General features: G+C 56.8%; 1 pseudogene; it reads right to left on the bottom strand.

Annotated features, from left to right (window-relative positions):
• The window catches only part of LOC123158725 (DNA-directed RNA polymerase subunit beta''-like), an 89,551-nt pseudogene extending 72,141 nt beyond the window's left edge, over positions 1 to 17,410 (bottom strand).
• Between the last annotated feature and the right edge of the window lie 270 nt (positions 17,411 to 17,680).

Genomic DNA, 17,680 nt, shown 5'->3' with positions numbered 1-17,680 from the left:
AACTTGGTCATCTGGTCTTTTACGAAGATCTGCATGCCACTGCGCATGAGCCCCTGGGCCTTGGTCTTGACATTGTCGATGGTGTCAAAGCTCTCGACCTCAAGGGTGGTGTTCTTGTCATTGCTTCGCAAGCCGTCCCGGCAAGACCGCCCGGCAAGGATCTTGCCGGGGTTCCAGCTTGTCTTCTGCAACCTGGTTACTATCTTGGATGCCGTCTTCTTTGTCTTGTGTCCCCTACTACCCCCGTCAGGCCCCGCCACGGGTGCGGCTGCAACTGCCCGTGCACAAGTAAGGGGTACCAAAGGGCCCAAACTTTAGTACACCGACAACGATATTCTAGCTACAATAGCGCCTAAGGGCCAAAAATTTCTCGAATAGGAATTCGAGGATTCCATTCTTTTATCGCATTGGGATGTTTTGAATTCTTGAATAAACCAATTCAAGAACAGTTGGATGCCGACAAAATCATCAAAGAGTGGTATTCCTTATTTTGATTCAACAAAGTGCCAATATCTTCTGGATGTTGGCTAAGTGATTCAATCTTCGCCTTGGAATAAAAAGAATTGATATTAGCGCGATCTAACCTATTACGGGGAATCGGTCCTGCACTTGTCCTATCATACCTTTTTCGTGTATACGAAATAGTGGACTTGACTAACTCAATTCTTAGGAACTCGCAAATAAGATCATTTGCTCTTACCTCAACAAGGGAAGCACCATCCTTTTCTTTTTCTTCGTGTTCCCAATTCACTACTAAGCAAGTCCTAACAAATTGACTGTTTGTGTGATAAATTCTTTGAGTTAACTTGCTATTTTCAGGAGAAATAAAATTGACAAGTCGAATTTGGAGATTATTTTCTTCTTGCAAGAGATCCTGCGGGAAAAGTGTTGCTAAATTTCTTCCTTCGTCCATTTCATATGCCACTGTAGGGTGAACGGAAACAAAATACTTTTCCTAGCTCTTAAGATTTTTTTTGCATTGAACGTAGACCCAATTTTTCCTTTTTTTGATTCCTTAGAATAATTTTTTGTCTTTCTGGTAGTATCAAACAACCACCTAATATCTTATCCGCCTCCTCAAGAAAATGAATATCTCCGGAAAATATTTGGAGTTCCGTATGGCATTTTTGTCTCTTCACTCGGACCAGTCCGCCTAGTCGCCTTCTTTTATTTTTTGTGAGTTGTGTATCCACTCCAATAATACTTTTGTCAAGTATCTTTAGGGATGAAGATCTTGGCAATAATACTATTTCTTGAAGAATGAAAAAAACCGATCTACTTCTTTTTGGTATTTTAGACTAAATTCTTTTGTTCCTCGATGCTCAATCAAACCCTCTTTTTTTAAGATGGCATCTTCCTCTGGGCTCTCGTATTCATCCTCTAAATCTTCTTCTGAGTCTTCCTCTAAAGTACCATATTTTCCTCTGCGCTTTTCCCGGGGCTGCCATATTCGTCTTCTGAGTCTTCCTCTAGAGTTCCATATTCGTCCTCTTGGGTCCTATATTTGCTCTCTGGGCTCCCAGATTCCTCTTCTTAGTCTTTCTCTAAAGTCCTATATTCGTTCTCTGGGTTCCCATATTCGTTTTCTGGGCTCCCATATTCGTCTTCTAGGGTTTCATATTCATATTCGTCTTCTAGGATTCTATATTTAGATTATTCGTCCTCTCGGGTCCTGTATTCGTCTTCTAGGGTCTCATATTCCTCTTCTAAGTCTTCCGCTCGAGTCCTGAACCCTTTTCATCTTTTCTGTATCAGGGATCATCAAAATAAGCAAAAATAGTATTTCTACGTAAAACACCCATAAGGGGGATTTCAATCGAAATCCCAAAACAGGATATTAGTTCTTTCTGTTGTTCTTGATGATATTGTTATGGAATGACGAACTTATTTGTCGGAGTAAATGGCCACGGGTAGCCTAACCGACTACCCCTGGTTCTTCAGAAAAATTATCAGGCCTTCGGGCCTCCCAACGCTCCAAGCATTGGACCCCTTCCCTGGCCGGCTACCTCCGAAGCCGACTCGTGGAAGGCGGCCCAGCCTCAAGCGACCTCCCTCCCCAAGACAACCGCGGGGTGGCCGACTCCAAGAAACCAGCCTCAAAGAGCGCCGACTCCCAGAAGCCGTCCGAGACCACAACCACCAAAGCTACTTCCTCATAACGGTGACAAGACGGGGTGTGGCCACCGTGCGGCCCACTACCCCCGAAGCCCGAGGCGGGCATGGCTACAGAAGGCCGTACGGGACAGCTGCTTCCCGTGCGGCTCGGCCCTGTAGCCATGCTGGCCTCAACGTCATCCACGACGGACTCCCGTACGGCCCATGGGCGGCGGGCCCCTTCAGCCAGAGAGAGGCGTGAAGGTGGCCCGGCCTTTCCCAGTCGGCCAAGGGCGTAGCCGGCCCCCAGAAGCCGGTACTCCCTTCCTCGAAGCAGGAGCCCCATTAAGGAGACAAGACGAGGTAAGGCTACAGTGAGAGCCCCCGAGGCGGCCCACTGTAGCCACGCTTACCTCGACAAAGCCCTCGTCATCAGAGGCGAAGCTACAGTAAGCAGCCGCCGACAAGACCCTAGGCGGTGGGGCCGGCCTGTCGACCAAGAAGCCGGCAGCCGGCGGGACCCACTAGTCGGCGGGGCCCAACAGCTGACGGAGAAGCCGGTGAGCGTAGACACTGACGGCTGGGACCAGTGCCCAGCCGGATTACCATTGTACCCCCGGGGGGTAGGCCTATATAAACCCCCCGGAGCACCCATGCAAAGGGTTGGCTTCTAAGCATAGCACACACACCATAGATAGAGAGAAGAGAGAGCTAGCCTTGTTCTTCTTCTCCCTTGAACCCAACAGCTCTAGGAGCGATTGTAGCTACTTTCACCGATCTAGTGACCATGCGGAGACCCCGCAGAGCAGGACTAGGGCTATTATCTCGTCGGAGAGCCCCGAACCTGGGTAAGATTCGCGGGCGTGCATGTCTTCGCCTCATCCCGTTTCCAGGCACCGGCGACGTCTTATTGGCACCCACAATGATAAGCCATCCGTTGGCATATGTCGCACCAACCACCCGACATTTGGCGCCCACCGTGGGGCCAGGTGCACCGTTGTCCGGAGACCTGTTCTGGATGGGAACCCTCTTCCTCCCCCGCGAGCGCAGCCAGCCTGCTGCGCCCGATGGCATTTGCCTCGACGCGCTGCAAGGCGTCGGCGACGCCTGCGCAGCAAGCCACCTCGCCGATCTGCTCGGCGAGACTCGCATCTCCGACGAGCCTGCGTCCGACGCAGGCACAGACTACCCCGAGAGCCGCCTCGTCAGCCTCCTCGACCAGCTTCACGTCTCCAGCGAGCCTACTGCAGATGTGGAGTCGGTCGGCTCCACCGACTCGATGCTTGTCGACTCCGACACCGCATCGCTCGGCGCCTACCCCTCCGACGTGGTGGTCTTCGACAACCCCCTCCCACGAGCCGACAGCGGCAACAGCGCTGTCACCGAAGTGCTGGTCATCAGCCACGTCGCCAACTTGGGCGAGAACGCCCACGACGCCCTGCAAGCGGCAATGCACGACCTCTCCGTCCCCATCCCGGCCGATGCCGACGCCGAGACCTTGGAGGCACCATGAGATGCCTCACCGAGGCTCACCAGCGCGAAGTCGACCGCGCCGCCTTCGGTACGCCGCCGCCTAGCGGCCCGAGCCGAGCCGGCTTCGTCCAGAAGCACGGCGCGGCCGTCGCCAGCATGCTGGGGGCATATCGCCCCGTCTACGCCACCCCGCTCGAGAATTTGCGAGCCGCCCAGGCGGCCGCAGAAGAGCTGAATGGGCTGGGACGAGCTCCCCTACATGACAAGACGGATCCAGCAGCTGATCGACGTGGCTGCAGAACGGCACGAAGCCGGCGCCCGTGCTGATAGTCATCCCCCGCGCCGGGAGCACGCCGCGACGTCCCGCTCGCCGACTACGAGCGGCGCACGCCAGAAGAAAGACAAGGAGCCGGCTGCCAGCCGCAGCCGGACTCGCATCACCATCGAGCGCGATGCGGAGGGCCGCCCTCGAGCAGTAGAGCACCAAGGAAATCTGCCCCCTCCTCCGCCTCGAAGAGAAAGACGCCTCACTCCGCCGCCTATCACACACCCGACTCTTGGCGACCGACTCGGCCGCCGAGAAGGAGTCGGCGAGAACGACGCCCGCCACAGGATCGATCGCCTTGCTCAATCCTTGGCGTTAGAAGAAGAAGGCGATGTCGGCCCGCCATGCTTTGGCCCCCGCATCCGCGACGAGTCCTTCCCCAAAGGGTTCTCGCTCCCCAGAGACACGCCCAAGTACAACGGCTCAGTGAAGCCGGAAGATTGGCTCATCGACTACTCCACAGCCGTCAGCATAGCCAACGGCAATCAACGCGTCGCCGTGAAGTACGTCCCCCTCATGCTGCAGGGCACGGCGCGCACATGGCTCAACAGCCTCAAGCCCTACAGCATCAACAGTTGGCTGGACTTCACAGAAGTCTTCGTCCGCAACTTCACTAGCACCTACAAGCGGCCTCCCAAGGCTCGCCAGCTCTCCCTCTGCGTCCAAGGGCCCAACGAGTCGACCCGCGACTACCTCACGCGGTGGGCCGAGCTCCGCAACTCCTGCGAGGGGGTGCATGAGGTCCAGGCCATCGAGTACTTCACCGCCGGGTGACGAGAGGGCACCCTCCTCAAGCACCGACTCCTCTGCGACGAGCCGGCTACCCTCGATGAGTTACTGGTCATCGCTGACAAGTACGCCACAGCCGACTCCTCAATGAAGACCGAGCTGCGAGTAGACGCCTCGGGGAAGGTGATTGCTCCGGCTCCCAAGACGCCGGCTGGCGACCCTAATCGGCGCCCCTACCAGAATGCCCACAAGCGCAAGGGCCCCATGCCGACTTCCTCCAGTCGGCAAGTGGCCACCGTTGAAGATGAGCCGCCCGAAGAACGGCCCGCTCCCAAGAAGAAGGGTGGCCGGCCGCCTTGGCAGCCGGCTTTCTCCTACGAGCAGGCTCTTGATGCCCCCTGCAAATTCCACAGCGGCGCGAAGCCGTCCAACCACACAACCCGGAAATGCCATTGGCTCACCCGCATCACCAAGGGCGAGGGGATGCTGCCACCTCCGCCTCCCGGCCCGCCGCCTGTAGCCCCCCAGCAGCCGGCGGCTCAGCCGGCAGCCGGCGGCATCCAAGACGAATTCTCCGAAGAGCATGCCGCCTACGTCATCTTCACCAATCAAGCCGACGACAAGCGCAGCCGACGCCGACAGCATCAAGAAGTGAATGCAGTCGCCTCCAGCACCCCCGAGTTCATGAACTGGTCAGAGAAGCCGATCAGCTGGAGCCAGGCCGACCACCCAGAGGTGATGCCTTCGCCTGGCTCCTATGCAATGGTCTTGGACGTCACCCTCGTGACGGAGAGGCGAGCAGCCAGATTTTCCCGCGTCCTGATAGACGGCGGAAGCAGTATCAACATACTGTACCGCGATACCATGGAGAAGCTGAACATCAAAGCAAAGTAGCTCATGCCGAGCCGCACCGTCTTCCATGGCATCGTCCCCGGCCTGTCTTGCTCTCCAATCGGCAAGATCAAAATGGATGTTCTCTTCGGAGACAAAGATCATTTCCGCCGGGAAGCAATATGGTTCGAGGTAGTGGATTTGGAGAGCCCCTATCATGCACTGCTTGGCCGACCTGCTTTGGCCAAGTTCATGGCTGTGCCCCACTACGCCTACCTGAAGATGAAGATGCCGAGCTCGAAGGGGATCATCACGGTAGCCGGCGACTACAAGAAGTCCATCGAGTGCGCCATGGCCAGTAGCAGGCTGGCCGAGTCCCTCGTGGTGGCAAAAGAGAAGAAGATGTTGGAACGGGTTGTGGCCATGGCCGGCAAGCAACCGGGCCTGTCCCCAACCCCAAAGATGGTGATGTGCAGGGCTCCTTCCAGCCTGCCAAAGAGACAAAGAAGATACCTCTGGACCCGGAGAACCCGGAGAGGTTCGCTGTCATTGGAGCGAACTTGGACAGTAAATAGGAAGGCGAGCTCGTCGACTTCCTCCGTGAGAATCGAGACATCTTTGCATGGTCCCCAAAGGACATGCCGGGTGTCCCGAAGGATTTCGCCGAGCACAAATTACATGTCCGAGCTGATGCGAAGCCTGTCAAGCAACCCCTCCGCCGACTGTCAGAAGAGAAGTGAAGAATCGTGGGAGAAGAGATAGCCCGGCTCCTTGCCGCTGGCTTTATCATGGAAGTGTTCTTTCCAGAATGGCTTGCCAACCCAGTTCTGGTTCTGAAGAAGAATAAAAAGTGGCGTATGTGTATAGACTACACTAGTTTGAACAAGGCCTGCCCAAAGGATCCGTTTGCTCTGCCGCGGATTGACCAAGTAATAGACTCCACAGCCGGATGCGAGCTGTTAAGTTTTTTGGATGCGTACTCAGGGTACCATCAGATCAAGTTGGACCCGGCTGACCGCCTGAAGACTGCCTTCATCACACCCTTTGGAGCTTTCTGCTACCTGACAATGACATTCGGCTTGAGAAATGCCGGTGCCACTTTTCAGCGTTGCATGCAGAAATGCCTCTTGAAACAACTCGGCAGAAATGCCCACGTCTATGTAGACGACATTGTGGTGAAGACAGAGAAGCGCAGTACCTTGCTGGAAGACCGGAAAGAAACATTCACCAACTTGCGCCGATTCCAAATCAAGCTCAATCCTGAGAAGTGCGTGTTCAGAGTGCCAGCCGGCCAGCTGTTGGGCTTCCTGGTCTCCGAGCGCGGCATCGAATGCAACCCCGTCAAGATCAAGGCCATCAAGAGGATGGAGATTCCCACCAAGCTGCGAGATGTGCAGAAGTTCACTGGCTGTTTAGCCTCCCTGAATCGTTTTATCAGCCGACTAGGCGAGAAGGCTCTCCCCCTGTACCGACTCATGAAGAAGTCCACTCACTTCGAGTGGAATGATCAAGCCGACCAAGCCTTCCATGAGTTGAAGAAAATGCTGACTACTCCGCCTGTCCTGGCTGCGCCGACTGAAAAGGAGCCCATGCTCCTCTACATCGCCGTGACTAGCCGAGTCGTCGGCACTGTTGTTGTGGTCCAGCGCCCGGAGGAAGGCCGAGCCCAGCTAGTCCAGAGGCCGGTGTACTATCTTAGCGAAGTGCTATCCAGCTCTAAGCAAAACTACCCGCACTACCAGAAGATGTGCTATGGGGTGTACTTCGCTGCCAACAAACTGACGCCCTACTTCCAAGAGCACCCCATCACGGTCGTGTGCACTGCTCCGCTCGCCGAGATCATAGGCAGCCGGGATGCATCCGGCCGGGTGGCCAAATGGGCCATTGCATTGGCACCCTACACAATCTTCTATCAACCCCGCACCGCCATCAAGTCGCAAGCATTGGCCGACTTCCTCGTCGACTGGGCCGAAACCCAGTACCTACCGCCGGCTCCCGACTCTACCCATTGGCGGATGCACTTTGACGGGTCCAAGATGCGCACCGGCTTGGGAGCCGGCATCGTCCTCACCTCTCCCAAAGGCGACAAGCTCAAGTACACACTGCAGATCCACTTCGCCGCCTCCAACAACATAGCCGAGTACGAGGCGCTCGTACATGGGCTCCGGCTAGCCAAAGAACTCAGCATACGCCGGATCCTGTGCTACGGCGACTCAGACTTGGTGGTCCAGCAATCGTCTGGCGACTGGGACGCCAAGGACGCGAACATGGCGAGCTATCGATTCCTCGTCCAGCAGATCAGCGGATACTGCGAGGGCTGCGAGTTCCTTCATGTGCGAAGGGCCGACAACGACCAAGCAGACGCCCTAGCACGGATCGGCTCCACCCGACAAGCCATACCGACTGGCGTCTCCCTCCAGCGCCTCCTCAAGCCGTCCATCAAGCCGTCTCCAAAGTCGGATTCCATCTTCATACCTCCTGCGCCAGATACAGCCGGATCCGACTGGACAAATCCCGCAGGCGGCACGACGACTTCGGCAAATGGCCCGGGGACTGCCGTAGTCGCACCCGGCCCAGGGACTGCAGCAGTCGGCCCGGGGACTGCAACGACACAAGAAGCGGTGGCCGACTCCAATTCCACGCCACCCAGCCCACCCACCCGAGTCATGGTGGCTACATTAACAGAAGAAGAAGTCACACCTCCGTCATGGGCCCAGCCCATCCTCAAGTTCCTAGTCAGCAGAGAGCTGCCAGCTGATGAGATCTCAGCAAGACTAGTGCAACGACGAGCCGCAGCATACACAATAATCAACAGAGAGCTTGTGAAGCGCAGCGTCACTGGAGTCTTCCAGCGTTGTGTCGAGCCAGAAAAAGGAGTGGCAATCCTCAAAGACCTCCACCAAGGCGAATGCGGCCACCACGCAGCCTCAAGATCACTCGTGGCCAAGGCTTTCCGCCACGGCTTCTTCTGGCCGACTGCCTTGGAGGATGCTAAAGAAATAGTCAAGAGCTGCAGAGGAAGTCAAAATTTTAGTTCCAAGCAACACCTGCCGGCTTCGGCACTCAAGACCATTCCCCTCACTTGGCCTTTTGCCGTCTGGGGACTGGACATGGTGGGCCCTTTCAAGACAGCCCGCGGCGGCTTGACACATCTACTAGTCGCGGTGGACATGTTCACCAAGTGGATCGAAGCAAAGCCGATTAAGAAGCTGAACGGGCCGACTGCCGTGACATTCATCACCGACACCACCACTCGGTACGGCATACCGCACAGCATCATCACCGACAACGGCACGAACTTCGCCAAGGGAGCACTGGCACGTTTTTGCGCGACGCAGGGCATCCGACTGGACCTAGCGTCCGTTTCCCACCCGCAGTCAAACGGCCAGGTCGAGCGAGCAAACGGACTCATCCTCTCCGGCATCAAGCCTCGACTAGTTGTACCACTGGAACGATCGGCCGGCTGCTGGCTCGATGAGCTGCCGGCTGTCCTTTGGAGTCTGCGCACTACACCCAACAAGTCAACCGGCTTCACTCCATTCTTCCTCGTGTACGGTGCCGAGGCCGTCATCCCAACAGACATCGAGTTCGACTCGCCTCGGATCACCATGTACACAGAGGAGGAGGCCAAAGAAGCAAGAGAAGACGGCGTCGACCTACTGGAAGAAGGCCGGCTGTTAGCACTCAGCCGGTCCGCCATCTACCAGCAAGGGCTGCGTCGCTACTACAACCGCAAGGTCAAGCCAAGATCCTTCCAGGAGGGCGACCTTGTGCTCCGGCTGATCCAGCGAACTGCCGGCCAGCACAAGCTCTCGGCCCCTTGGGAAGGCCCCTTCGTCGTCAGCAAGGCATCGACAACGACTCCTACTACTTGATCGACACGCAAAAACCAAGAGTACGCAAGAGAGATGACTCCAGCAAGGAGTCGGAGCGACCATGGAATGCAAACCTCCTAAGACGATTTTACAGTTGAAAGCAGTATGTATCACGCTACACTTTTGTATTAAGTACAAACCAACAGGCCCCCCGAACAGTACTCGGGGACTGCCTTTGTTTATCTATGAATGACAAGCGTCATATCCATGAATGTATTATTACATTTGAATTCTTGTCTGACACCGGGCTTGACTAGTTGGCCCGGGGACTGGCCGCCTTGAGCTATATTGAAAGTTCTACCTAAAGTCAGAAAAGTAGTGTGCCGGCTCCCGAGTCCCCTCTTGTTGAAAGTCGCAGCTCGAAGAACCGACTGTCCGACTAGCAAGAGGCAAGGCAGAAAGGATGCCCAAACGAAAAATGGCTAAGGAGCAACGAACCTATATAGCAAAGAGACGGCCTCCAAACATGCCTGCCGGCTGTCAAAAAACAGCCGGCTGGCTGGCTTCCTAAAAAACTTAGCATCAGTCCAGCAAAGCTAAAGTACTTCCCCCCCCCCGATCGGCCAAGCACTCCTCCAGCTTCAGATTGCCAAGCAACTGTTGGACTGGGGAGGCGGCATCCAAGGGAGGGCGGCAAAGGAAACAGCGGAAGGATAAAAAGCAAAGCACAAGGAAAGGCCAAATGCATGCATAAGTTATATATACACATAAAGCCCCCAACGGGTTGGCAACAGACATATGTTCAAGTACACCCAGTGGGTGGAATTGTGCAGACTTAACCAAACTTTGTTCCAAAAGTAACTAGACAGGAAAACAAAAGATAGCAGACTAAGGCGCGATGCGGAGGCCGAGCTGGTCGGTGAAGGCGGCCTCGCCGGCTGAAGGGGTGGCCGCCTAGCGGGTCTCGGCTTGATCACCACCTACGGCAGGCGACGCACTCGCGCGCGACGTGGTGCTGGAGGTGCGGTCAGGCTGAGGCTGGCCGGCTGCTCCCCCAGCTGGCTCGGCATCTTCACCCACCTCCTCCTCCTCTTCTTCACCCTCGTCGCTGGAGTCGATCTCCTCCGCCGAGTCTTCGCCGTCCGCCGGGTTCAGACCGAACCACTCCTCTGGCTGGGCGACACCATTGTCGTCCACCTCGGGGGCGAAGCCGCTGGTGTCGGTGTAGTCGGCGATTGCCGAAGCCCGCCGGATGATTGCCGGCCGTGCCGGCTCCAGCTCCGTGTCGGCTTGCTGCCGCCAGGTAGCCAACTGGTCCAGGCTCAGGCCGGGATACCAGGCCTTGACGAACTCCAGCGCTGGCCTGGCACAGGAGCGAGCCGCCGAGGCCTTCCAAGCTTCGAAGCGGCCGACTGCTACCTCCAGCCAGTCGGCAGTCCGACTGGGGGTGCGAGGAACCACTTGGCCGGGCCAGAGGGCGGCCAGGACTTGCGCCCCGGCTCGCTGAAGCCGGCGGAGCAGTCGGTGAGCCGGCTGGATGCGGGCCTGGATCGCCAGAAGCTGTTGCTCCAGCGAGCGGCCGGCGGTTGGCGAGATTTCAAAGCCAGCTTGCCTCCGCGCCTGGCGACGGGCCTCGATGGTCTGGTTGGCGGCAGTAGAATAGCTAGGGAAATACTCTGTGCAAGAAAGAAGAAGAAAGGAAGAAAAGAACACCAAAATCAGAAAACAAGCCAAAGTGGCAGATGGCAAGAAAGGACGAAGAGGTAGGCGGCTTACCGTAAACCAGATCTTTGATCTGGCCGTAGCCAGAGATCAGAGTCTGCCTGGCCTCAGCCCAGCCAGCCGCCTCCGTCTCAAACTCGGCCTGGAGAGTGGCTTCGCGGTCCTGCGCAGCCTTCAGGGCCGCCTTGTGGCCTTCCTCCTGGTCGGCCAACGTCTTGGCCAAGCGATCGCGCTCCTGCACCAAGGCGGCGATCTCGGCGTCCTTGGCACGAAGGGCAGTCTGGGACTCCCCCAGCTGTGCCCTCAGACCGGCGTTGGCCGCTGCAGAGATGGCAGAAGAAGAAAGAACAATAAGAAGAAGTCGTCAAGGAAGATCCGACCCGACTGCTCAGCACTCGGCCCGAATCTCGGGGACTACACCCAGTGGGTGCGCTGACGCGCCCCCACATGAGATAAAGAACCAAGCACGTACCTCGGCTCTCAGTAAGGTCGGCGGTCTTCTGGGTCAGCTCCCGAACCTGGGAGTTGAAGGCGGCCGCACGAAGATTGTGGTAGTCCTGCAAAATAGACAGAAGATCGGAGTAAGAACAAGAATAGCAAAGGCAAATCCTCCAAGAAGTTCCAAGCCGCCTGCTCAGCAGCCGACTCGGAACTCGGGGACTACACCCAGTGGGTGCGCTAACGCGCCCCCACGGAAGAAATCAAGATCAAGAGAAGCTAGATGGGAAGACTAACCCTGATGGCCGCCCGTGTCGCGAGAAACTCAACGGTGAACTACCTCAGCGCCACGGCTTGGCCCTGGAGACGGGTCCGGACATCCTGCGCAGCCACGTTCATCACGGCCGTCCCTCCCCCTGGTGTCCACCCTGAGGTTGCGCTGGCCGCCTCCGCATCCTGGGCCGACGAGCTGGAGCCCGCGGCCGGCTGTGGCTCCGACGCGGCCTTCTGTGGCTCCGACGTGGCCTTCCCCGCGCGCCGGCTCGGCGGCATCCGGACCGCCATCTCAGTCCTCACAGCCGGCTCGCCCCCCGCCGACTGTGTAGGCGGCTGATCTGGCCGGCCGCCTTGAGCCGCCCCAGTCGGCGGGGTCGGCACCGGCGCCCTCTCCAGGATGATGACGTCGTCCTCTCTTCCCGGCCTTGGCTGGTCGCGGCTGGCTCCTTCTGGCGAGGGCTCCATGGAACCCGGCGCCGCAACGCGCAGAGGCGTGACCATCAAGACCTCCCCCGCTGCTTCTGCAGATGCAGCCTCCGCTTGGGCCCTGGCAGCAGCGTCGGCGAGCACCTTCGCCGCCTCCTCCTCCAGAGCCGCCTGAGCGGCGGCCGCCTTCCGTGCCTCCGCCTCTCGCGCCTCCCGTTCCGCCCGCGCCTCCCGCGCGTTCCGTTCTGTCGCCTCCTGTAGATCGGCATGGGGGTCCACGCGGCGAGTGGTACTCCCAGACACCCTTGGCGACCCGACGACGGAGCCGGCAGCCGCCCGCTCAAGCGACAACGGAGCTCTGATCATTTGGAGAAAAAAGACAAGGCTTCAGGAACCACCAAAGAAAAGAAAGAAAAAGAGTACACAAAGAAAAATTCGGACTTACGTCGACACGGTCTGCGGTTGCTTCACCGCCTTGCGGAAGCAAGCCGCCTTCGCGGCCGCCTCTTCCCGCCTGGTGGCGGCCGCCCCGCCCCTGGGTTTTTTCGTCCGACTGCCGAACAGACCCTGGGTGGCGCGACGCTTTTGCCCTCCGCCCCGAGCAGGCGGTGCAGCGGAGGAGCCTGCGTGACGCCCAGAAGCCGGCTGGCGGCGCGGGGCGACCTCGGCTTCGTCGTCGTCCAGCCAGTTGTCGAAGGTGACTCCAAGCCCGAAGCCGCCTGCTTCGCCGCCGGCTTGGCCGCCACCCGGCTCGATGTTGTCGTCCATGCCGGCCGCCCCCAGGTCGGGGTCCTCCAGATCGTGTTCCGTTCGGTCGGGGACGAATCGACGCTCCGTGTCTGACCCGCCGGCCGGCCGGAGAAGAGGACTCTGTCAAAGAACAAGCCGACTAAGTTAGAGTCGGCCAAGAGGAAATCGGCAACGAAGTTGAGAGAAAAAGAAGACATAGGGAGAGCATACCGTGGGCGGTGGATTGGCTCGGCTGTATGGCTCCTTGCCTAATTGCCACTCTTCGGAGAGCTTGCAATTCGCAAGGTAGTTCACCATATAGGCGACCTCCTCGTGCGGCATGTCCTTGGTGCACATCCGGCTTGGATCGAGCTGGCCGCTCATCTGACAGATCAGATGAGGACGGCTCTGGAGCGGAAGAACCCGGCGCGTGACGAACGCGGCCAGAAGGTCAGCCACCGTCAAGCCCTCCGACTGGGTCATCACTCGCACTCGGGCGACGGCTGCGGACCCGGCCGGCGTCAGAGTCACGGCCCGGAAGGACCACTGGGGCCGCCTGCCCTCCAGTGGGCCGGCTACGTAAGCCGGCAGGTTGATGTAGTCGCCCCGTGGGGCAATGTTCCGCACGTAGAAGTACGACTTCTGCCACTTCTTCACCGATTGGATCAGCGGGATGACGGGGAAGGGGTTGTCGGCGACCGACCTCCGCGACGCGATGAAGGCGCCAGTCTGAGCCGGCACGCCCTGCATGCGCGTGCCCAGCTTGGACTGGAAGAACTCCCCCCAGAGCTCGAGGGTGGGGAGGACGCCGAGGTAGCCCTCGCACAGGGTGACGAAGGCCGACAGCAGCACCACCGCATTCGGGGTGAGGTGGTGCGGCTGGAGCTGATAGAATTCGAGCCAGGAGCGGAAGAAGGCGCTCACTGGAAGGCCGATGCCGTGCAAGAAGTGCGAGCGGAAGACCACCCGCTCGCCCTCCTGCGGCTCTGGCGTGATTTCCTTCACCGGCGCGAGGCGGACCTCCACCTTGTCCGCGCTGGGCAGCCGCCGCGTGTTGCGGAGGAACTCGACGTGGTCGTCGTGGACGTTGGAGCCATCCCAATCCCCGCCATGCTGCTGCGTGGCGGGAGGCATGGCGAAAACAAGCGCGGCGGCGGAGGAATGTGCAGTGGAAGAGCGCGGCGGCGAGGCGCTGTCGCAAGAACGGGTGAGCGAAGAAGATGGTGGAGGTAGGAGGAGCGTGCGAGGGCCTGCCGCCCTCCACCTCCCCCTACTTATAGCTTCGTAAGGCAGGACCGGGGAAGCCGAACGTGGGGGGAGTCGTGGGATTAACTGCACCCACTCCCCCCACGCCTCGCGATTATTGCGCATAAATGCGAGCCGAAACTGCCGCACGGGACGTGCGGACGGTTTCGGAATGTAGCCAATCCGCGCCTGGGCCAGGGCGCCGACGTGGCGGGCCCCCTCCCTGCGGCGACGTCCCGTCACGCGCGTGGGCTGGGAGGCTTTCCGGCCAAGAAGGGCCACGTGGTTCGCAGATGGCCAGTGGCCGGCCCGCGGCCCGGTGCACGCACTGGCGGGCTCCCGCCCTCCGACTTCGGAACATTTCGACCTAGGCGGCACGCCTGACCAAGGCCGGCTCCCAGCTGCCGGCTTGCTAAGATGGGAAGCTGATCGAGCTTCTCAACTCCTACTCAACCTCGAAGCCCAATCAGCTCCGGGGACTACTGTCGGAGTAAATGGCCATGGGTAGCCTAACCGACTACCCCTGGTTCTTCGGAAAAACTATCAGGCCTTCGGGCCTCCCAACGCTCCAAGCATTGGACCCCCTTCCCTGGCCGGCTACCTCCGAAGCCGATTCGTGGAAGGCGGCCCAGCCTCAAGCGACCTCCCTCCCCAAGACAACCGCGGGGTGGCCGACTCCAAGAAACCGGCCTCAAAGAGCGCCGACTCCCAGAAGCCGTCCGAGACCACAACCACCAAAGCTACTTCCTCATAACGGTGACAAGACGGGGTGTGGCCACCGTGCGGCCCACTACCCCCGAAGCCCGAGGCGGGCATGGCTACAGAAGGCCGTACGGGACAGCCGCTTCCCGTGCGGCTCGGCACTGTAGCCATGCTGGCCTCAATGTCATCCACGACGGACTCCCGTACGGCCCACGGGCACGGGCCCCTTCAGCCAGAGAGAGGCGTGAAGGCGGCCCGGCCTTTCCCAGTCGGCCAAGGGCGTAGCCGGCCCCCAGAAGCCAGCTACTCCCTTCCTCGAAGCAGGAGCCCCATTAAGGAGACAAGACGAGGTAAGGCTACAGTGAGAGCCCCCGAGGCGGCCCACTGTAGCCACGCTTACCTCGACAAAGCCCTCGTCATCAGAGGTGAAGCTACAGTAAGCAGCCGCTGACAAGACCCTAGGCGGTGGGGCCGGCCTGTCGACCAAGAAGCCGGCAGCCGGCGGGACCCACCAGTCGGCGGGTCCCAACAGCCGGCGGAGAAGCCGGCGAGCGTAGACACTGACGGCTGGGACCAGTGCCCAGCCGGATTACCATTGTACCCCGGGGGGTAGGCCTATATAAACCCCCCGAAGCACCCATGCAAAGGGTTGGCTTCTAAGCATAGCACACACACCATAGATAGAGAGAAGAGAGAGCTAGCCTTGTTCTTCTTCTCCCTTGAACCCAACAGCTCTAGGAGCGATTGTAGCTACTTTCACCGATCTAGTGATCATGCGGAGACCCCGCAGAGCAGGACTAGGGGTGTTATCTCCTCGGAGAGCCCCGAACCTGGGTAAGATCCGCTGGCGTGCATGTCTTCGCCTCATCCCTTTTCCAGGCACCGGCGACGTCTTATTGGCACCCACAATGATAAGCCATCCGTTGGCATATGTCGCACGAACCACCCGACATTATTTCTTCGCTTTTTCGCCAACAAATCTGAATTATCTTGAAAAATAGTAGGATAGATAAAATTCAAATGGCCATTGGACATGATTCCATCCGATGTTGAATAATCAAGAATTTCCTTATCTTTTTACCATAAGTATTCATTTGATCTTGATCCTTGTGGAGTGAAAAATACGCTTGTTTTTGGTAATCGACGAAGATTACCATATCGATATTCGGGCGCATGGTAAACATCAGTACTCCAGTGCATTTCGCCGTCTGATTCAAAATAAATATGCTATTGTACCCTTTCTTTAAAATGTTAAGTGGACGTTTCGGCACGAATCTCCGCAATTACTTGTTCGGATTTTACATATTGATCATTTTGCACTAGAATCAAGCTTTTTGAGGGAATATTCACACTATATAGAATATCATGACTCTGAATAGTTACATGCAAGTCTATATAACATAGACATATTCCGGATTTTTTGGACAGATCGAACAGACGATGTTCCTACTTCTTTATTTCGTGATGAGTCGTATGCTTGCGACAATAACGGCAATTTTTTTCAAATATGGAATATCTTCTTTTCAAAAAAAATTATCACATCATCTTGGTGGCATGACAGTACATCAAGCAAGGTTTCATGTTTTTCTGATCATTTTTTTATTTTTTGGAATTTAAATGCCATGGCACTCCATGCATGTGTCCATGCCGTGAGACCAATATGTTTGAAAATTCCTTCTAATTTACTGTACATTGAATTAACTCGCACACAAGTACACAAGTATGATTTTTCAAACCGTTATGGTTAGCTGTTGCATGTACATGTAGTTCAAATTTCAATTACGGACATTAAATGGCTAGAAAATCACTTAAATGTCTTTAATAGGTCAAATGACCCCTGAAATTTTCCAAAATTTCACACGACAGTTGCATTAGTGCACGTTAAATGTAGAAAAAATTGAAGGCCGTAAGGGGAAGCTATCTCCCATTCGTCATCAAACATGCATTGTTCCCTCTCGGAAACACGAGCCTTTTAGTGAGTTGCTTCGGTTTGTGAGGGGTGCGTGTCCAAACTTTCGTCGAACATGCCAATTTTTTTACCACATCATCTTGGTGGCATGACATTACATCAAGCAAGGTTTCATGTGTTTCTCGTCTTTTTTTAATTTTTTGGAATTTAAATGCCATGGCACTCCATGCTTAATTGTGTCATGGCCGTTAGACCAATATGTTTGAAAATTCCTTCCAATTTACTGCACATGGAATTAAATCGCACACAAGTACACAAAATATGACTTTTCATACCGTTATGGTTAGCTGTTGCATGTACATGTAGTTCAAATTTGAATTAAGGTCATTAAATGGCTAGAAAATCACTTAAATGTCTTAAAAGGTCAAATGACCACTAAAATTTTCCAAAATATGACATGAAAGTTCTATTAGTACTACAAATTTTCTCGTACATTTAAAACACCATCTGTTGCCACTTTACTCCAAATTTGTCTTTCATAGCTAATAAAAAATATCCACAACATCACACACAATTTGTTTGTAGGAACCGTTTGTGATGAAAATTTCTTGGTCTATTTAAGTCTTCCTCCTTAACCTTCCCCGGCTTGTCTGTTCCAGTGCCGGCAACCCCCGAATCTATGATCCCGGTCTCCATTCCCGCACCCCCTTCTTGCAAAGATGACGCCATGCAAACGCTTCGTGAAGGCCTGTATGATGGCTGCGTCCTCCCCGAGCGCCGCCGCCTGCATGGAGAGCGAGGCCGCCTACGCCGAGAGTGCCGTCGCATCCGCATTGAGCACGTCTGCATCCGCCGAGAGGGCATCTGCGGCAGCCGACAGGGCAGGTGCAGCAACAGAGACGGCTGTAGCTGCTGCTGCTATGACGGCGGTTGCAAACGCCGGGAGCGCTCGAGCTGCCGTCCGTG

This window comes from Triticum aestivum, chromosome 1D, assembly GCF_018294505.1.
Source record: "Triticum aestivum cultivar Chinese Spring chromosome 1D, IWGSC CS RefSeq v2.1, whole genome shotgun sequence".
Classification (NCBI taxonomy): Eukaryota; Viridiplantae; Streptophyta; class Magnoliopsida; order Poales; family Poaceae; genus Triticum; species Triticum aestivum.
This window is presented reverse-complemented; position numbering and strand designations above follow the sequence as displayed.